We start from the raw sequence: 22,104 nt of genomic DNA, 5'->3' as shown, positions 1-22,104 counted from the left end.
GAGTGTCCTCTTCATATTAGTGCTGGGATTCTAATGTGCATTTTTCCTGAGGTTAGGAAGCCTCACGTTAGGAGTGACACCCTTTAAATCCTGGAGGCTCCTGCTTGCCTATGGCCACATAGGTGTTGGTAGAGCTACACTTGTTTGGTGCATACATTGCATTTAAACTGCTTTGGTTGTAAACTAAGGGAAGGAAGGGCAGATATTAAATGATCTATTGCTGTTTCCTTCAATGCACATACCTGTCCCAGAGATGAGTTTCCAGGTAGCAGCAGCTCATTGAGTTGGTTCACTTAATTCAAATATGTCCCACCCCGCAAACGGTGGGACTAAACAACAGCTTGAGAATTTAAATATTGAAACTATTGATTTTTTACTTCTGGAAAAAAAAAACAAACTTGAATTATTTCCTCTTTAAAGGAAACATTGAATCTCTGGATGGAAATGGTTGGTGTGTATTTCTGGAAAAAAATAATTTGCTGAGCAGTTTCCAGCAGCTACATTTGTTCCTCTTGGAGCATCTGACCAGAAAGAAGGTCTTGCAGGGGAATCTAATGCTCCTCACAGGGCACACAAATATTCATGTACTTAGGAACCAAGTTTAAATTTTAATAGGCAAGTGTAACTGTTGAGAAAGCAGATGTACTACTTTTAGTTCAGTTGTGCAGCGACTTCTCACATGTTTACAGTTAAGGAAATGGGAAGTCCCGTGGGAGGTTGGGGGAAATACTTGGAAACATGCTGTGGCTCTCTGCTAGATCAAGGCTAATGCTGTACTTATTTTTTTAATTTAAATTCTACTAACATTTTGCTAGCCAACCCCCCCTAAAATCTGCAAGAAAACTGTACAGCAGTGCTTTTAGTTAGTTTCTTATTTACAAGACCTTGGTGCAATTCCTAGATATCCTGGTAAGTTGTTGAAATGTCTCCCATTTCACTGCTGCCGACATAAACCTTGCTAGTGAGACAAGAAGACAAGAATTTGCTTTAGCCAGTGTTTGAATGGGCCACCACAGTGTCCCTGTTCTCCCCCGTGTGTTGTACCAAATCCCATCTTTCATCTGGGCTGAGTCAGGAGTTTCCCCATCCTCCTGCCCAAAGTCCATAGTGCAACCTTCAGGAAGTGACAGCTTGGAATGTGGTTTGCCTTCTTTAAAAAAAAGAAAAAATTAAAAAAAGTTTGCCATACATTGCAGTTATTCTCTGAAGAGGAATAAACCATACTGCAATATTATAAACAAGCCTGTGTATTCTTTTCATTCCCTTCAGCGAGCTTCACCCACTCCTTGGAGCAGAGGGGAGCCTTTCTGCTGGCCACTGCTCAAAGCACTCTTGGGCCTTTTCAGGGTGGAATGAAGACTTTAAGAAATGGTGCAGTTTGTTGGCAGGAGGCACAGTGAGGTTGGTGTTCTCTGTGAGCACCTTCCCTCATTCCTCCAGCAGCAGGCCCAGTCCCAGAGTAGTGAACCCCAATGAACTCCAGCTTTTTTTGGGTTCTGTGGTGCCTACATGTGGTAACTGTAGAGATGGATGTGACTGACAGCAAAACAGTAACCTCAATCAATTATGGTAATAATTGATTATAATAAATTATAATAATTGATAATAATCAGACGGTCTTCAACTCGGAGCAGCACTAGTATGCTGCTTTGTCTGGGCACTGCTCTCAGTCAAAAGTAGATGGAGAGTGCACTGCTAGAGCTGAAATAAGGAGCAGTTGTTTTTAATTTGCAGCAGGTAAAATAAAGCTTTGACTGCTTATGTTCTTGGGGGTTTTATTTTATTTTATTTTTTTGTTGGGATTTTCTCTTGGTGTCAGTGGTGTGTGTCCTGGAGAAGCATTAATAATTGAGGAACTCTTCCAGCGTTGGCTTTGAGCTGTTTGTGGAGGGCCTTGCACTGCCCATGGGTGGCACAGTGTGTCTGGGTGTTGGACTGGGGCAGGGAGGTGCAGCTTGGTCTGCAGCTGTGCTCGCTGTGCTGTGGAGCCAGGGCAGCTTCTCCCTGGGGAGCCTGCAGTGTGTGTGGGTGAGCTGCTGTTCCTGCTCCCAGCAGGGACTTGAAGGAACTTGTCTGCCATTGCAGGTTGAACTTGGTGGTGTGATTCCCCTGCCCACCTACTCCGTGGAGACTTCCCTGCACAGCTCAGACTTGCAAATATACTTTCTACCAATTGCATCGTTTTTGCAGCAAATTTGTTATGGCAAGGTCTTAGTGGATGAGGTTTTTGTGTGTGTGACTCCTTCAGGCTTGCATTGGGAAGTGTGTCTGAGGTGGAAGGCAGTGGAACGTGACTCACAGTGAGGATCATTTCCCTCCCACCAGCCTTTGAGCAGGTTGGGTTTGATGGCTGAGGAAATGACAGTCTGACTTGTCTGTAAGGTCAGTGGGATCCAAGCACTTTCTGTTAAATCTCTGTTTCTAATATTTTCTGAAGTTCTTGAATTCAGTCCAGCAGTCATTTCCTAGTTTGTCAGGAAATTATTTTGCTGCTTTATTGAATGAACTACAAAATAATTCCGAGGAGGGGAAAATGTCTTAAGGAGAGTCTCAGCAACGCTTTAGCTGCTGGTGCCTGGTAAAACTGTGTAGATCAAAGGTACCCATCCAGCTTTTTTATCCTTATTGCTTTCAGCAATGATATTAAATTGATTCTCAGGCAACTGGAAAATGCTGTGTGGAAGTTAATCAATAAATGCACAGCAATATCTCTTCATCCATACCAGCAGGACCCTGCTTGATGGAGGAGCTGCTTTAGGTCCATTGAACCCTGAGTGCAGCAGAGGAAAAAAGGCTGTGACGTTTTTCCTACTCAATGACTTAAGTGGAAGGTTTATGAGCTGGGTTGAGGATCTTTTCCTTAATCTCCTGGGCTGCTGTTTTGATGTTGGGTCATGGCTGGGTTTGCAGTTGGCCCTTTACAGTGTATTTTTTTCTGGACCTGGCTCTGACCTTCCACTCTATGGCCCATGAATGAAAACAGCACACAAGGAATATCACCTCTTACATCAGTGTCAGTGACTTAATTTACAATATTATGGAAACAATATATCTTAGTTTTCCTTTCATGGGTCATACTTAATATTTACTTTATTATGTGTTCTCTGATAGTGTCCCACCCTCTTGCTGCATAACTTGTTTTCCTGGAGGCTGGACCTGCCTCTAGCTGAAAATATTGCCAAGCAAAAACTAAATAGCTGGCTCAGATGAACTGCTAGAAAATGTTTCTACTAAGTCTGTGTAGGAGGATAGAAAGGGAGAGGCTGTATCATGGCTGCAGAATAATGTAGAAGTCATATGCTAAGTAACTTCCAGTAAGTAGTAAACTTTTTCACTAAGTTGGTATTAAGAAATATGAAAAAGTGACACAATAATGGTGCACTTTGAGTATTGTCCTCCTTCTCTGCGCTGGCCAGGCTTCTGCTCTGCCTGCCAAAGCCCAAGCTTCATATAATAGATGCTTTCTTAAAATAAAGCTGTATTGAAAACCAGTGAGAGGCTTTAGTGATATTAAACCCCCACCCAGTTATGAAATGCTCAAAGGGGTTTTTGTTTTTGTGGGGTTTTTTTCCTGTTGTGGTAAAACTGATAATGTGATTGGGGAAATTAGGGAAGGGGGTTGGAACTTGAATGTGTATTTTAGAAACACCCAGACTTTAAATGTTTTATTGCTCAGGTTAAAGTGCTTCTTGAGTGCTGCTGAGGAGCAGGGTCCAGTTCTGTCCCCTCCTGGGCTGTGTAGGGTATGGAAAAATACCTGAGGCTGTTACCACCAACCTTCTCGGGATGAGGACAGCCCTGATATCCTGAACCAAAGCCCTTCCAAAGGGCTGAGAAGTCTCCAAAGAAATGTCCCCTTAGAGATGCCAGTGTTTGATCCCAGAGACAACTAGCTGTGTAAAAAAACCCTGGGTGTAATTTACTGGATTCCTGCTGCAGGGAGGCTTTTGTTTTTCATGCACAGTTTGATGGGTGCCTTGGGGAGGGTGTGAAATTCCCTCCTGATAGCAGTTTTGGGCCATGAGGGAACGAACTCTCCATGGAGGCTAACTGCTCAGCAGTGTAGCAAAACCACATCACGTCCCTGAGCCAGAGGCAGTGGAAACAATACTGAAGTGAAAGCTCTAGGTGATCAGATGCTATATTGTAAAAGTTTTTGCCACAACCATAGCTTATCTTGGGCTTGTTAGTGCTTAGCATCCCCCTCCTCTGCCCATTTCCCACTTTCCCCTCTTGTTTTACAGCATCAGCCCCAGGTGGGAGCTGTTGCAGCCTCACCTTGAGGGTCAGCAAGGCTGGACTCCACTTGCTGCTACCAGGGACTTGTGGAAGGAACACCTGTGTGACAACAAATCTGTTCCTGCTGTTCCATGGCCACAGCCTGAATAAAGCAGGGAAATACCCTGGGAGCAAAGCGTGAGTCAGCAGGAGAGCCCTGCTGTGTGCCTGCACCAGGCAGGCTGCTCACATGAAATATTCTTGTTCCCAAAGGGCTGCAGCAGCCCAAAAGCTGTGTGGTGGCTTTGCCTGTTGGCATTGCTCTAGGTAAGAGTTCTCTGCAGGCTTATCTCTATCCCCTCTAAGCGGGGACGTGTCAGACCTTAATTCCCTTTGGGCTGTGTCATTGAACCACAGCATCTCATTTTATCCCCTTACACAGAGACTTAAGGAAGATACAGCCATCTGAGGGCTGCAGGAGCTGGGGCTGGACTGGGCTGGTGCTCCAGGAGGATCTGCCTGAGCCTCTGATGCGGATTTCTGGCATTTCTTTTCAGTCTAATGGGTTCCTACTCTGTCTGCTCACAGGCTTCCCTCTGAGCTGAGCCCTGGTGCTCACACTCCATGAATAAAGAGCTGCTCTGTTGCTCCTGGGATCCTTTACACGATGCTAGGAGCTGTCTGATTTGTCTTCTGCTCTTCAAATAATTACTCAGACTTTAAGAAGTCTGAGAGCAAATTTCATGGTGAAGGAACCTCATATGTTACACAGAGCCCAGGCTGTTCTGCAGGAGGAGTTCATGCTTTGGCTTCTGCAGGCTGTTTCAAAGCAGAGGAAAGAGCTGTGTGTGTATTTATGTGTATATAACTGTGGGTCTGATGGGATGTGGATGCCCCAGGTGCCTCAGGCTGCTGCAGAATTCACCACAGTCTGGTGCCAGGAAAGTTGCAGGTAGAGCTTTGTTAAACTACAGGCTGAGCTGGCATGCAGTGTCTCACATAAATGGGTCTGTGAGCCCTGATCAGAAGAGCTCTTTTGTTTTCTCATGCTTTTTAACTTCAAAATTAGTTGAGCTGGATCTCAGAGAGCTCTGGATTTCAGAGCTGACTTGGACTACTTGTTAATTGTGCAGGATTTTCCATTCCACTTGCTGCAAGGGGAAGAACACCCCCCTTACAAGGGTTAACTGATGGGGCTGATGGCTCTGTCTGCTCACCTCACCTGGTGTTAGGACACCAGGTGTTCTGACCAGCTGCTAGTCATGATGTCAGCGAGCTTCTCACCTAAAAAGAGTCACCATATGAAGTCTCGGAGTAAATAAATGGATTCCACCTCACTCTGACCAGAATGAGTGCTGTTAGCTGAGGAGGAAGGAGCTGTGCTCTTTCACCATTGTGCCTTTTCATCAGCTCAGGCATCGCAGAATTTAAGTCAACTTCCAAGGAATGTTGGAAGAATTTCAAAGTCCTTTGTTACTAATACAAAGTCCAGAAGAATTGGGTGAGAAGACTTGCTTGGCTGTCCTAACAACGACATGTGTTATGTCCTGCTGTTGCTGCCTGTGCTCTGGAAACTTCTACAGAAGGCAAAGCTGGATTGTAGCTGGAAGGAGCTGGGCTTTTCTAGACATATTTGGTAAATACACAATGACTTCCTTTCCCTTTTTCTGTTTGGTGGCTTGGAAGTGCAGATTACACATATTTGATGAAATTAAGTGTATTTATTCTGAATAAGTATATGGGATTTTTTTTTTTTTTGCTTGAGCTCTGTAGTAGGAAAGACAGGTGCATATTCTGCTGTCATTTCTTCCTGATGGTGAAATCTCAGACTGAGAAGCTAGGTCAGTGCAGATAAAAATAATAATTGAAAACCCCCCAAGCTACCCCCTGCTATTAGAATTGCAGTGGAATATGTGGCACAGTGTGAATTGTAGCTTGCTTAGGAAAGGCACTGCTGTGGGAGAGGCTTTAAAATGAAGTCTGGTTGCAGGTGAGAGATTTCCCTTTTGGGTTCCCTTTGGGTGGTGGAGCAGTTGGTAATAGCAGATTTCTTTCTCCTGTGTGGCCCTTGCTGCTGGGTTGTTGTTCTCTTGGTAATAAACTGCTCAGCCACAGAAATTCTCACTCAGGCACTGGGGGGGACGCTGCTGTGGAGCTGGCAGACTGGGCTATCACGACTGTTGGGTTAATTTAGCATTATCAGAAGGCTGAAAGAAACAAGAACCATCAATATCTCTTGAAGCAATGGCCAAAACCCAAGATTGGCGGGAGGAGACCAGATGCACGCACAAATTGTCATGGTTAAACACTTAATAGGATTTGGGGGAATTCTTCTTTTCTCCAGATTGATTCTCTTTAGTATTTCTGTAGTCTCTACAGAACTGTGCCTTTCTTCAGTGATGTTAAAACCAATTAGGGCAGAAGTTCTGACTTAGACTTTGAATTTTCAAGTTTAAACTAAGTTACAAATAGCTTTCAAGGTCAGTATGTAGTTGCATGCTATGAAATTTAATTGATATTTTTCTTCCCTAAAGCACTGACATATTAGCAGGCAGCTCATCACTTGCATAGTATTCCCCTGGACATCATTAAATTTAACCTGGGATGCTTTATCTCTGAAGGACTTGTATTCAAATTTTAAACACTTTTTTTCCAGAAAGAAGTGATAAATCCTACTTAATGTTTCCAAAGGAAGTATGCACGATGAGAAACAGGAGGAAGGAGGATTTAAGAGTGGGAGTGCACACATGTAATACTGAGCAGAAATGTTTTAGGTGGAAAAAGATGGAGGAGCTGAAGTAAAAGGTCTTTAGAGAAAAACAAAGCAGAGAGTTTGTGTGTGAATATTGCCAAGATAGAAGTAATTTTTTTGTTAAAATATTTAATGCAAAACAGCAGCATTCTCATTATTGTGCTTTATAGATGCTTAAAATATTTGGAGACCATTTCTAAAGCATTAACAAATGTATAGAGAACAGGCACCATTTGTCCTGGAAAGAGCACGTTTTGGGGGATCATTTAAATCACATAAAGGTAATATGCAAAAGCACTTGCCCTCTTCAGAGGTTTGGACTCTTTTCAAGTTTTTACTGGGTATCTAAGCACGACATTCCAGATTATTAATCACCTCATACTTAAGTCCAGGTTTTTCATAGCTAATGAGATTTTTCCAGAGTGGCCAGTACCTGAACAGTGCCTTTGGTATAATAATGTGCAGTAACAGAAAAATGATGTGCGAGCCAAATGTTATGTGATTCCAGTGCTGGACTCTGTCCTATTTATTCCTGGCAAGAGATCACGTACCATAAGGGAGTGGTGATGCTTCCAGAAATCTGTGGCACGTGATGTGTTTTTCTTCACTGAGGCACGAGGCGATGTGCCATGAAATGTCAGCTCCCTCTCTGTTTCATAAGCCAGTTGGTTCATTCAAGGGAGACAGCAGCATTTGTAATTAGGCAGGTGAAATTGTTAGGAGAAGCATCCCCTGTGCCTTTCCAAATTCAGGTCAAGGTGTTGAGTGTGCAATCAAATCTATAAAATAATTTGTGTTTATAAGTCAGAACGAGCAAAACTCCGGCTTGTGAGAAGTTGGAGAGCAGAGGGGGGTTTATTTTAGTACATAATCAAGCAAAAAGAACAATATCTCTTTTATGTTGATAGCCAGGATTAAATTATTCTTGGACTCATTATTAAATGAAGCATATGATTAAATATTGAAACGAAGACTATTATTTTTCATATTTGCATTGGAATGAGGAAAAAGGGGGGAGAAAAACCCCCTGTGGATGAGTCAGTTCCTGTATCCAAAGTGGTGGGAGAGAAGGGAGCTGTTTCCTCCCTGATGAGTCCTGGGTTTGCAGCGTGGGGAGGAGGAGGTGTTCACATGTGGCTGGGGGCAGCAGGCATTGCTTACTGCTCACCACAGCTGTGCAGGTGGAATGAGGCACCTCTTGTAGGTGCTTCACCAGCATCATCAGTGCTTGGCACGATGCTGTAGGATCTGGTGCTTTTCTCAAAGGGATCCTCTCCCTGCCAGCACCGAGAGATAATGATCTCCCAGAAGACCCAATTTCCTGCTGCTGACTTGCATATGTGTATATCTCTTAAAGCAGATGCTGGCTCAAAATGTACATTTAAGTGGATAAATAAATACTGGAGTATTTAGTTGCGGTGGGAGATCCCAGTGAGGTTAGTGCCGTGCTAAATCCTGCTCGACCGGGTCCTGTTTTACTCAACAGCCCCAAGAGCTGTGTCTCAAGGGGCTGCACAGCAAAGGTGATGGACAAAAAGGAATGAAAGATGATTAACCCCAAAGTTGTGCTTCAGCTCCTCAGTGTGTAGTTTTCTAAAGCCATGTGAGAGGCTTCCCAGAGGTTCCAACCCTCTCTCTTGTTTATGGACTGGTTTTATACATGTGTGCACATAAACCAAACAAAACCCCACTACCAGCAGCTCTTGCAGCATATTTCTGCTTTCAGGTGGGGGTGAGTGTGCTTCTTTGCCTGCTGTTTATGGGGAAGGAGCTAAATTGGTAGAAGCATGCCTGAGAGACGTGGTATTTCTAGTGAAGTAAGAATATCGTAAGGGATGGAAACTGGGAAGGAAGTGAAATTGCCAGGCATAATTCTCAGTCTGTTTAGCTTTACTGTATATGAATCAGTCTGATGGGGGGACTTGGGAACTCGGCTGGGAGATGCAAAAAGAATTTCTTACGGATGCAGAAATGTTTTGTTGATTTGTGTGCTAGAAAACCTCTTTATAAGAAAAGAAATTTCAGTTACCAGTGCTTTGGATGGCAGCTGCATTGTGCTGTCAGCACTTCCTAATGGCAGGGATCTGTCCTGCTGGGTTTGCTTTGGTTTCTGCATCCACTCCTGTGCTAAGGTGGTTAAAGCAGAATGACCCTTTTTCCCTAAATGAAACTAGAACATTTTAATTGATTTCTCTGCCATGCCCACAGTTGAGGAATTTCCCTCGTGCAATTACTGGCCTTTTTCACATGATGAAAAAATAAGAATTTGAAATGTCAGAGGAGAGCTGCAAATGAGAAATTGATTTCAAATTCAGGTGGTGTGGCAATCTGCAGTGTGAGCTGAGTGCAAGGAAAGACTTGACATTGCAATGTGCCATTCCCAACCTCCTCTGAAGGCACATCCCTGTTTCCCTGGTGTTGCTCCCAGTTCCCACAGCTGGGGTTAGAGGGGAGAGCAGGTGAAGAATGCCCTTTTTTCCCAAGGTTAGACATGTCAAGCTCTCTTGACTCCAACCACAGTGAAGTGCAAGAAAGTTTGCTGCTTCTGAGTAACATCCTCAGTGTTTCTATTTCTGCCAGATCTCAGAGGTGTGATTTTGGCTGCTGCAGCTCCCTGATGGCCCCATGGCTCAGAGCTTTGACTTCCCTCAGCCCATCACAGCCCCTCCCGTGTCCACTGTGTTTTTGCACTCTTCATATCTGTGCTGTTCCCTCAGATGGGGAGAGGGAGCTTCCCAAATCATCCTGAGGATGACTTTGGTGATGAATGAAGCTCTTTTAGTTGCAAGAAACACATGAGAGCGAGTAGCACAGCAATATGTGTGTTTTCTTAGGCTTTTTTCTGCTGCTCTCGTATAATAGCTGCCCTTGCACACTTTGTTGCTTGTTTGGTAAACTTTCTAGTACAGCTATTAAAATATTCAGTTTATTGTTGCATTGATGATGCTATGAATAGTCTAACTTTGTAGGAACGAGTGGAAATTGATGCAGTAGTACAGGTAGGCCTTACCCAGGCTCCATTTTGTTATTTTTATTAGTGACAGATGTGCTTTGCTGGCATGCTGTCCCCCACAGCTGAATTGCATCAAAGTCCTCATAGTCTTGGAACGATATAATTTTTAAAAAAACCAAACTTGTTTGGACTGTGGAGCTGAATTTCAGATAAGTCTATGGGGTTGTGTAATTACTTTAATGTGTATCCCCAGACTTGCTGAGCAGTGTTTCTGAAGCAGGCTTGAGTCCAGTCTGCAGTGTCAGTAAACCCCAGCAGTGACTTGGCAGTTGGCTTTTGAACTGTCACTGGGCAAAGTCCGGCTGCAGCCGGGCTTGCGTCACCAGCAGCACCCAAAGGTCCCACCAGACAAGTGTGTCAAGCTGCATTTCGTGTGTGTTTTCCTGTGCCTGGGACCTTGCAGTTCTTCAGGAGGACCATCGGCTGCTGTGTTGATTCACATCTTTAAATAACAGAACCTGCCACGGGCTGATCGCATCGATTCCAAACTGGCAACTAATGAAGCACATCAGATACACCAGGGAGGCTCTGCTCTTCCAGAAATTAAAGTTTTCGTTATAGGAATGTGGAAATGGAAGACTATTAATTTTGTTCTCTTGACAGTTGTTATTAAATCCTACTTATTTCATGTGGTCTCAATTATTTTCAATTTTGACATTTCAGTGCACAGGAGATCCGTGCAAAAAAAAGCCCAGTCACTCTAGAAGTTACTGACAGATCTGAAAGTGTTTTAAGGAGGGAGCCTAGGGGTTGTTTGTACTGTGTCTGGAGCTAAAATATCCACAATGAAACTCCATTGCTAATGCTGGAACCTGCCCCTTTGCAGCCTGCCTCAGTCCTGGGCAGGCAGCATTGTGCTCTCTGTATCAGAGCTCCCCTTTCTGAGGTGTTCAGGGCTGTCAGTAGAAGCAGAATGGGTTTATGTTCTAGCACCATTTCTACGTGGAAAATGGTGTGAAAATGAGACCTTTTATCCAAGTCTCTAGCAGGGATTTCCTAAGCTCACGTAAGCTGGGAAAACATAAAGGGAAAGGTTTGTAAAATAAGATCCTTTTGCTCCTATTAATGCTTAGAGGAGGCTTCCCAAGTTGCTTGCAATGAAGAGCATTATGGATTTTATTTTAAAGCTATGTCACAATTACTTCATTGCTCAATACAAAATATCCCAGTGCTAAATCAAACCAAACTTTTTTTTTTTTTCTCCTGTTTCAGCATTGCTGGTTTGATCCCTAGATATAGAAGATCAGCAGAAATCCCCCACCATTTAAAAGGATTAGAACTGGCTGGTGAGATTTTGGCTGTAGAATTAAGTGGTGGGAGCGGTTTTAAAGTAATATTGCACAGGTCAAACATGGGGATGCACTGTGTGTTTCTGCATCAAGCAGAAAATAAGGTGTGCAGTCCTTAAGCACAATTCTGTGTCTGCTCAAAATGTGCTTTTATGCTTTCTGTTGGGCTTCGTGTTTCAAGCTTTCTTTTTCCCTTGACACTTGTATTTCAATTACTCCTGTTGCCTTGTACCTCTTTGCTTGCCTTGTGTGGTCTGGGCAGTCCCTTTCTTTCCAAGTGAAATTCCCCTTCTGCCTTGCTGCTCGTCCCTGTGGTGTGGAACCTGCTCTGCTGCTGATCGTGATTAATGACCACGCCAAGCCTGCTTGTCTCAACTCTTACTTTTTCTGGCACAAATGGGAAGGCTGAGGGGTCCACCAGGGCTCACAACAACAGCTTTTTACTTTTACTGCCACCATACTCACAAAACTTCCTTTTGTTTCTTGGAGCAGTGATAGGGTGCTTGTCTCCAATGGTGTGGTAGTGAAGGGTTTGAGCCCTTGGCTCTGGTTAGCCAGGAAAGAAGAGGTGCTCAGTAGTGAGGGAAGGATCTCCCCACTGCCTTTTTGTTCTTGAAGTCTGTTTTCTGTGTGGCTTCCCCCTTTCCCAGTGAGTGGAAGCTGAGGGTCAGAATCTTGTGCTGCTAGATCCTGCTGCTGAATCTGAGTCCTCAATCTCCACCAGTAGTTTGGGAAGTCAGTGAGACTTGGCTGCACCTGAGTGTTCCTTACCCTGTGGATTATTTTTGTTAGAAAAGGAAATGAGCCTTCCGAGGAAATAAATTTGATTTATTTCCCAGAAGTTTATCTTCTTACTCTAGCTCATGTTTCTGGTGACTTTTTTGGTACCATCAGTACCTGATTGAACAGTTCTGCTGTGTTAATCCAAGCTATTTTCAACATTGGTATTGAGCCAGGGGTTTTAAAGAGAAAGTCAATCAAACTGACTTTGGAAAATCTTTGTCCTATTCTGACTGACTCTAAGTTTTGCTCTGGGGAGCCTGTGACCACTGCAGCAGTGAGCTGTGTGTGTCTGCCCTGTGGTGGTGTTACCTGGGCCTGTGCTGGCCATCCGTGCCAGTAATTAACACCTGCACAACATCCTTAATTTTGAAGGGCTACAGGAGATGTTTTCTGTAACACAGAATCTGTTGGGAACTGTGTGAGTGAAGTGAGAGAAAACTGGAGTAGAGTGAATTTACTAAATTAAATGTCTCTGTACAAGGGGTTGGAGACAACCCTTTTCTGCAAAGGTGGGGGCACCTGTCTCGCTGTTCCTGCAGTTTTCATGTGAGCACCTGGGGGAAAATTTAGATTGGGAACGTAGCCAAATTTCCACCTTTCAGAAAGTATCTTGCAAAACTGGCTCCAGTTGCCGTGCTCTGGTGTTGGCTTCTTACAACTGTTGGGGAAGGGTTGGTTTGGGTTTTAATTGCTTGTCATTTGAAGTAAAGCTCCAGACCTTCTCTGGCTTGGGTTAAAAAAGACCTGTCCTCAAAAGTGAGTAATTTCCTGGCTATACTTCACTTACTACATGTACGAGCCAGAAAAAGCTCTTCAGTCTCAGAAATCCAACAAGCCATCTGAAGAGTGAGGTTTCTGGTGATCTGAGTCTCTGTCTCCTGATGTGTGTACTGAGCCAAATCCAGAGTGCAGCTTTTCCAGCATAACAGCAGATTGATGTGCTCTGGTTTTGTCAGAGATGCTGCTGTAGTTAAGGATTGGGGAAAGTACCTGCACTTCATCTGCAATATTAAATATTGCTTCTGAAATAAGATATTACTTTCAGTTAAACTGTGTCCAGTTTAATAATTAACTTCAGGGAGAAAATTCTTCTAATAAAACAGTGGTTTACAGTTCAAGAGTTACCCTGACTAATCAGCAGATACTTTTGTATCCAAAAATATGCCTAGCTACTTGACTGAGATGTTGTTTTTCATTTTTAGAAATTGAGTGTATTGGCTAAGGCTTGGAGCCTGGGAGCTCTGACTGCAGTCAGTATTATCAGTTAGATTTTAGAGATAGGAAATTGAGGCAAAAAGTAAACAATTTGCCTGAGGTTAAATGAGAAATACGTGACAGCTACTGATGTCTCCTTATTCTTTGCTGGCCTTGTCTGCTTAGAACTTGTCAGAAGCTATTTTTTGTTCCCCAGCCTTTTTATAGCACCTAGTACTCTGATTTTATTTAAGCCTTTAGCCTTTGATTTGAGGGCACAGTGGCTCCTGGAGCATGGTAAAGCAGAGCCCTGTGAGTCTCTTGGCATGTAACGATCAACATTTGAACAGAAGTAGCAAAAGGATTGCAAATACTCTTAATTCCTTTTCTCATGCTGTCTGATGCTGTCTGCTGTCGTGCTAATAAATTCACAAAGCTTATGTGATTAAAAACTTGAGAACCTGGTGCGCTTTATGAGCTCCAGTTAAAAGCAGCAGAGAACTTGAAGCTTTCTTTGAAGGGTTGGAGGTGGCTTTTTGAGCTGGCTGCTGGCAGCAGGGCTGTGGCAGTGTGGTGGGGTTTGCTGCAGGGCAGGATGTGGTTCTGTGCTGGTTGTAGCTCTGCAGCTCCAGCAGCAGCTCTGACACAGGGAGTGTCTCACTGACTCACTGGCGTCTTGCTGTGACCTGGGCACTTCTGCTCAGTGCTGCACTGGGTCACTGACTGATGTGGGTGAGTTACTCAAGAGAACAAAAGAAGTGCTAGTGAAAATAAAGTGCTTTTTTGCCAGTATCTAGTCCATGAAAGTGGTACGTTTGCATGGTGAGAGTCTGTATTTAGTGGTTCCAGATTTAAAAACAGTTTTCCCTTTGCCTCCAGATCCAAGGATGGCACTTCATCTTCTCTCTTTAAATTGATGTGCTGCAGAAGTTGCACTCCTGCTCTCCTGAGCTGCCAGCTCAGGGCTGTTGGTGCCACAGGGTCACTGATGGAATACTTCAATGAAATGGGACCAGTGTCTAATTAGGATCAATGGGTAGCTGAAACCTTTGTGCCTACACTGCCTGGTCAGAAGCTGGATGGGTGATGCTGTAGCCAAGGGTGAGGTGATGGTGGAGGCTGGAGGCCATTGTTGTGTTCACCCTTGGCCATCATCACCCAAAGAAAGCCATCCCTGCCCTCCTTATGGAAGGAAATTAAAATAAAGCAGTGTCAGGCTGTCCCCTGTCCTCCAAATTTCACTGCTTGGCTTTAGCCACAGTCTTCTTGTCTCTCTTAGTTTGGTCTGCTCTTGATTTACTATAAGAAATAAATGCAATTTTGGCTTTGAGTTGGTGCACTCAATAAACTCTGGCTTCTTGGCTGTTAACCTGAGCTGAGTAATGCTGAGTGAATGAATCATCTCTGCACAGCAGCAGCTGGGAAAGGCTTCCTTCAAGGATGGATCCTGCAGTTGGTTTAGCAGCACAAAGGGCACTGGCTGTGGCATGCCCGTGGTTCAGGGTACAGCAGGGTGGCTCTGTCAGGGTGCAGCATGGTGCACTCCAATAAAGGAACACCAGGACCCAGCTGGGAGTGCTGCTGCTCAGCCCTGCATCCCTGGGAACCAGGAGACAAGTACCCTACTCTGCTGGAAGCTTGATCTTATTAAAGAGTAATCAGCAGAGGATATGTGAGCATAATTTACTGGGTATCAGAATGTCTCTTTAAACATTGCACTGAATTAAAAAAGAAAAACTGCTATGTGTGGTTTTATTGTTTCTTTATGAAATGCAGCTGTTCAATTTGGTTTTTTCCCTCATTATATTCACTGTCCCTCAGCCATTCATCATTACAGCTCTCTGGAGCTGTGATTGCTCCCCAGTCTCAAATATTAAAAACCCATCAGAAGAGTCCAGTTGGAATTTTCCAAGCCTGCATGGCATCTTGGCATCACAGTTCTCATTAGTTCTTGTGACATTAAGGATTGAGATCCCACAGGTAGTCTTTTGGAAATACTTAGTTTTCATGAATGAGAAAATGGTGAGGGAATTTTTGCCTCCAAACTCCTTTTTCTTGGTTTTCTTTTTCTATCTCTTGAAGTGACTAGACACAAGCACTTCAGTTATCCTTTGGTGAAAGCTCTCCTCCAGCAGTAAATGGGAGCTGGTGGTGTGGTAGGGAGCCTGTAGCTGGCACACAGAACACTTGAATTAAAGCAGCATCTCTGCAGGTACATATTTAAAGCTAAAATATTACAGCAAGTTAAAACAACTTTGGCAGCATGTGCAAATTACTTGGCAAAAGTGTTAATTTCCTTGTTAAACGTCGTAGCAGAAAGGGCCTTTGATCCCAGCAGCCTGTTGGGAGTCCTTCCTAATTGTTATCAAACTATCCTGTAGCTTTAAACAGATAAGACCTAATTAGCTAAAGTGGTGCTGCATTTTTTCAAAATAAAGAGTTCCCTCTCAGTGTTAGGCACCTGTGTTTCTGTGCTTTCAGCTTGAATTACAAATTTGGTGCAGTGCCCAACGTAGGACTTGAAGTGAGAGCTTGGCTGTGGCACTCGGTGACTGTGGCTTGTAGAGACCCAGGAACAAGGTACAAATAACCCCCTTCAGATGGGAGGAGAATGTTACCCATTTTTAATGACAGCAGTGGGAAGGGCTGATAGAACAGCCTTTGTTTTTGTATCCTTTGTGCTGGGAAAAGGAACAGGGGAAAGTGCATCAATGGAGCGAGGTCTGACTTCCTTGTCTCGATGTAAAGTCTTCTCCACATCAAAAGATCACTTCAATGATGAATCTGAAATTCTCTCTGCTATTTTTAAACTCAGGCCTCTGTTAGTGAGGCCACCACAGAGAAGAAGGAAGGAGAAATGTTGGAAATGCAGTGTTCTTGTGTCTCCTCCACCCATCTGCTTCCAATGGGAAAACTGAAGCATTAAGGATTTGGTACAACACCTGTTAGGTTACTCAAGGAAAAACAAAGACTTTGCCAGATGTTTAAGAAGAAACATATGGCAGGCAGGGAGGGAGAAACTGTGCCAATTTGTCTGTTTAATCAATCAAACTTGTAACAATCAATGCTATTGTCCATACCCTTAATAAATAATTGTTCCCATGAAATGCTGGTTAATGCAGAGTAGAACTTCATTAATGGCCCATGGCAGTGGGCAGAATGAAAGATGCAGTAGGCTTTTCCTTCCTTCCCTTGCTGAGGGTGCAGAGCTTTTGAATTTTTCTTGTTCCATGTGCTAAAGACCCAAGCAAAACAACAAAAACCAATCAATTCTGGGAATAGATCAAACCACCTGCACAGTTTTCAGAGGTCACTTGAATTTTATTTTCAGTGAGTTTCAGGGAAAGTTGTTTTGCAAGGTATTTTGTGGATGTTGGTTCCTGGAAGTTCTGAAGCTTAGGTTCCTTCTTGATATAAAGTAGAAATAAAAAATATCACCTTTGCTTTCACCACAGGCTGCCACCGATTGCAGTCTAAGTGGAAAAATACTGTTGCTGTAAATCCAGAGAAGCCCCTTTAGTGGCGTGACATGGGTGTGAAAGGTTTCTGGTGGTTTCCTGGAGAAACACTCCCCACCAGGTCCCATCAAAGATGCTTTTAGACCTGCAAGGACTGAGCCCTGAGTCTTTCACCTGCACCCTCCACTCTCTGGCCGTGGGTCAGAAGGCACTGAGCAAGCTGGGGATGCTTTCTTAGTCATACAAATGTGGAGCATGTTAGGATAAGCAACTTGTCATTAGAGGCAGGGCACAGTTCAGCTGCTGACATTATCTCGCAGTGGTTGCCTTCTGTCGCATCGTAATGATTAATCACAGCCCTGTGCCATGTGTTACCAGGCAGCCTGCATTTGCTTAGCAGTCAGGAACTACTACATGTTCTCTGCTGCCTTAATCCCCTGTGACTGTTTCCTAATGCTAACAGTGCTGAACAATGGGATATCATGACAGCTTGTGATTGATTCTTTTTTTTTCTTTTTCCCTCTTTTGCAAGGAATTGGGAATTTCCTGGTTTAAGATGCTTACTTAGCTACCTTTTACTGTCAGTGATTAAGAGCTGCACTGGGTGCTGCCATTATCAGATAACTTCTAACTCTTCTAATTCACTATTTGGCCAAGCAGAAAATAAGTGTATTTCCTTTCTGTAAGTTTAGTTTGTGCTCATGAATTGTTTGGTAGCCAAGTATTAGGTCAAACAGAGGGGAGCATTTGGAGCTCAGGTTTGCTTCAGCTGCCCTGTACAGCTCTTCCCTCCTCAGACACTGGAGAGGTTGCAGCAGCTTGAAGGACCTTGTATCTTTAAAAAGTCTCAATTGGCATCCTTGGATTCCAGCTCTGCAGTCTTTTCTTCATTACAGTGCAGATGGAACTAGTTTTATTCTGCTCAGGAAACAAAAAACCCCAGTTGCACAAAGCATACAGTTTGTTAAAGGAAACTCATGGTTTGCTTTGGTCTGCACCACAAGAGTTGGATAGAAGAAGTCTTCTCCATAGCATGTGGGAACAGCAACATGATTTTAAAAGGCATTAAAGTCAGCTACAGACAATATTTTTCTTAATTAATACATTTTTTGTTGATGTCAGAAACTTGTTTAGGCCCAGCTCAGTGTATACTTTAGCTGTCAGGCTCTTTGTGAGTGTGGTGATTATTGTTAAGTGAAGCATATGCTAATCCAGGTCGAAATATGCTTTTCCTCCATTGCGTGACACTGTGTTAATTAAAACATCCCTTTGCTGTGGGAGCTGATGGGGGACTGCCATCGTGTTTCCTGAGCAGAGCTCAGCTCAGGTTGGGCACTGCTGCCAGCCAGGGGCTCTGGGGGCTGTGGATCCTGACCCTCCTTCTGCTGGCACCTCGTGCCTTTGAGCAGAGCTGAATTATTGGTGGGGAAATTGGCTAAAATGCGGCTTCTGGGAAAAGCTGAAATTTGTGGGGGAGTGCTCCAGTGTGAATGATTTATGGCCATTTCTTCCCCACCCTCTGCTCTGCTGTGGGTTGGGTTTTTGGGAATGAAAGATGCCAGAAGGTGGAAGGAGAAAGGGCTGTGGCCTATCCTTTTCCCCCAACCTCATATAATCTCCTTAATTTTCTTTGCATAAACCAATTCTCATTTCCTGGTGTTTACAGGCACCTTTTTTCAAACTGTGGGAGGCATTATGTCCACTGAATTTCATTTTGGAATAATGAAACTGTGCTTTGCGTTAGGGGCTAAATTATGCCCCTGTAGAATTTTTAATTGTTCTTTTTTTCCCCCTGACTTTCTGGGTATCTAAAGGAGGCTTTCCTGCTTTAATCCAGATCACTGGGATTTGGTTATATATCAGATGCAAATCTCTTTGCATCCATAATCCTTCTTTATAAACTGTTGTTGACTTTTCTGTTGATTTTTTTTTGTTTTATTTTATGCCCTATCTCAATGGGTACATATGTTCTGAGGTTTGAATTTTTGAGGAGTGCATCCCAAATGAGTTATGAGACAGATCTGTACCAATATGGTTTGACAGCCTGCTGTGAGGTCTGGAGGATTGTGCTAAAATACAATATCTACCTTGCATTTTCTGAGGTGCAGGGATGAAAAGTATCTCACTGTTCTAAAGACTTTTGTGCATGGCTTCCCTGGCAGAGCAGTCCCTTGTGCTTACCAGGCTCGATTCTGGAAGCAAGGGGAGGAAAAAAATTGAGGCTGTGTTTTATTCAGCATTAATGGAATGGAAAGGTGTCACATCCTTGTGTTTTCAAGTATGACATGCTTCAACTCTGTGAGGGTTGTAACAGAGAAAAAAGGAATTCTGTAACTGAAATTATTCTGAAGACTGAATTTAGAATTATTCTGAAATTATTCTGAAGCTGGATTTTGAATAAGTGTATTAAGCAATATGTGAGACAGTGGAAAACAGTGTGTCCGTGGTTGAAAGGAGAGGGGCAAAGATGATGTCTTAGAGCCTGATTAATTGGTGATCTCATGTATTACTGCCCTTTGCTACAGATGGAAAAAAATCCCTAGGATGACTTATTAAATGATTAGTTTTATCTTTGTGTAGTTGGTTGATTGCAGCACAGTAAGGAATTTTGTTGCTATTGCTGTTTAAAATGACAGTTTGGTCTGGAGTAGAGCAGAAGTGTAACAGAAACAAGGTAAAACATAATAGCACCAGGCTTTGTGATTAGAGCCTGGAAACAGAATCAAACTGAGGAAAAGGCAAAGGCAGAAAAAGGTGCTGGTGATAATTGATCAGAGATGGTAAATCCTCTGGGATAGGAGGGATGTGGGAAAGACAGCAAATACAACTAGGCAGGATCTGCACCTGGCTGGGAGATGGCAGCTAGGACATGGTGTGTCCTGTGTGTCATAAAGAAAGTGAATGCAGGAAAGAACAGGCCCCCTGACACATGTGCAGGGGATAGAAAAGCCAGGGGTGGTAACTCCAGGGCGAGCTGCTGCTCCATGAGCCTCTGTTAGTCACACAGTACCCTGGGCTGGGTTCAGGGTGGGACAGCTCCACACTGAGCTCCCAAATGCAGTGGATTCCTTTGGCTGATAGTAGGAAAAAAACCCCCACTTCTAGCCCCAGGTATCAGTGATCCTCATAGCTGATGTAGTGCCTACAAGTAGGGTATCATAGCGTGGTTTAGGTGGAAAAAGACTTTTCAAGTCCAACCATATGGAATAAATCTTTACAGCATCTTCTATGCTGGGTGCTAGGACAAGAAAATAAAACTTTTCTTTTTAATCTTTACTAGAATGCACCTAATTAAAAACAACAAAAAAAAAGACATCCAGATTGTAATAGCAAAATATGCTTTAATCACAGTGTGACCCTTTTATAATGGTTTTCTTGTCACAACTGTAATTGCTGATGCTTTGATACTTCCCCAGCATGGCTTACAAAAGTTGCAACATGAATATAGAAAGGATGTGTACTGAGTTTTGCAGTTTTAAAAACATCAAAGCAAAGCTGTGACATTGATTTTTATTCTTTTGTTGTTCATCTGCATATTCTTGCATCTGTAGGGAGAGCAGGCAGTGACTAACAGCTGGTGAGTACTTAGAGAGTGGTTTGGGGTTGGTGCAAGGTGGAAACACTGAGCAGTTATCCAAAATCCTTTATGTATTTACATACAGCTGCTTACCTTTCGAGGCAGTGGTTATAATATTTAAAAGCCAGCTTTTGCTGTCACATTGTAGGACAATTTCCTTGTGTTGTGACAACAGCAGCAGTTCTGGTGTTTTGTCAGTGGATTTTCATTGCTCGAGATCCTTAAACAAAGAGAGCGACTCCTGGGCATTTCCCTCTGACAAAGAGTTTTATCTCCTTCTCCCTTGTGGCAACCCAGCCTTCCTTCCTTTACAAACATCTTGCAAGATGGTGTATGGATTGAAGGAAGCTTGGTGGTAATAAACCTGCTAGGATTTTTTGCCTGGATGGTAGGAATTTGAAATAAATGCAATGACAAGCTGCTCCTGCCCAAAAGCAGCCCCAAACAGAAAGCCCCAACGTGCTTGGGGTGAGACAGCAGGTTTATCCCATCTCCTTGGTGAAGGGCTCACATGGGGTTGTTCCAAATTCCTCTCCTGGAAGGTGTAACTCTCCCTGCCTGTTTATCCCCCTTTGCAGGCGGGAGCAGCTCCCACCGCCCGGAGCTGCAGCGAGCGGGGCTGTCAGTGTGAGAGGCACACAATTGAATCAAGGCACTAAAACATGCCACTCCAAAGCTGTTTAAATCATCCTAATGCGAATTATGAATTTATTACAATACATATTACCTCAGGGGACAGAGAGGGAAGGGAGATCTGAAGGGGCTGTTTGTAAACATGTAAAACAATAAGCGTTTCCTGCGTTGCCACCGCGACAGGGAGCTCGCCTGCCAAAATAAAACCTAAATAAATAAATGTGTTGACAAGCAGCAGCTCACCTGGGCTCAGGTGGCTCCCAATGGGTCATGTAACAAACTGCTGCCCCCCAAAAAAAATGAGCAGCAAACAACACTGACCCTGAGGGGACCAGGAGGAGGCCAAACCTCTGAACATGAGTTTGCTGTTTGTGGAGCAGAAGTGCCGTGCTGTGCATGGTGTAATGTGACCTGTGCTTTGGACAAGCTGCCACAAACTTAAAAGACAAGGTTGAAAAACCACAAATTCAGCAGAGATTCTAAGGAGAGAGGAAAGAAATGCATACCTCTTGGGGAGCATCACAAAAAGTGCATGGACACTCAGCATTTCCCTGAACAATGTTTCTGAGTGCGTGTCGTGGTTGTTTGGGGATTTTTCTTCAGTTCTTAGCAGCAGCGCTGATCCTTGGTGTCTGACAGCCTCAGCTGTCACTCTGAGATGCTTTGAGAGGTGAGATCAGCAGCAGCTGCCTTCCCCACCTTCAGCTCTTCACAGCATCAGTGGGCTGTGTGCTCCAGGGAGGATGGGCATCCCCTGATGGTGCAGAGCCCTGCCAGCCGCTCCGTGCAGGGATAACGAATTCCAGGCGCTGCTGACTGGGAGAACATAACAACAGAGGCGGCAGCCAAGAAGGGATGGCTCCACATCCCAGTGCTGCTGCTCTTGAGAGCAGTGTGCTCCACCAGGGCTCTGCAGGGGATGGCACTGAGTGATGTGGAGGTAATGATTTATAAAGAGGGGGACCTAAACATAGTGCAGGCTGCACTGCCAGCGTGCTGGCTGTCCTCACAGGACTCTGGAATATGCTGCGTTGCAAGACTGCAGCGATTTGGCTGCAAGCTATATTTAGCCTATTTATTCTTTGTTGGTGTATAATGTGCAGTTCAGTGGAAAACTTGGTCTCTCCAAAAAGGAGGTTTGAACTGGAGTCAAGGCAGGGAAAACACCATCTGTCTAGAAACCATTT

General features: G+C 43.9%; 1 protein-coding gene across 19 annotated transcripts in view; it reads left to right on the top strand.

The window, feature by feature from the left end:
• Positions 1–22,104, top strand: part of FBRSL1 (fibrosin like 1) — a 502,054-nt gene that overhangs the window by 29,358 nt on the left and 450,592 nt on the right. The window contains exon 1 of one of the 19 annotated variants that reach the window (XM_064392678.1): positions 5,839–5,854. The exons of the other annotated variants lie outside the window; for them this stretch is intronic. The gene's annotated coding sequence lies outside the window, so the exon portion shown is untranslated. Of the gene's footprint in view, positions 1–5,838; positions 5,855–22,104 lie in introns of those variants that run through there. 19 annotated transcript variants of the gene reach the window in all.

Source organism: Passer domesticus, chromosome 17 (assembly GCF_036417665.1).
Source record: "Passer domesticus isolate bPasDom1 chromosome 17, bPasDom1.hap1, whole genome shotgun sequence".
NCBI classification, from domain to species: Eukaryota; Metazoa; Chordata; class Aves; order Passeriformes; family Passeridae; genus Passer; species Passer domesticus.
This window is presented reverse-complemented; position numbering and strand designations above follow the sequence as displayed.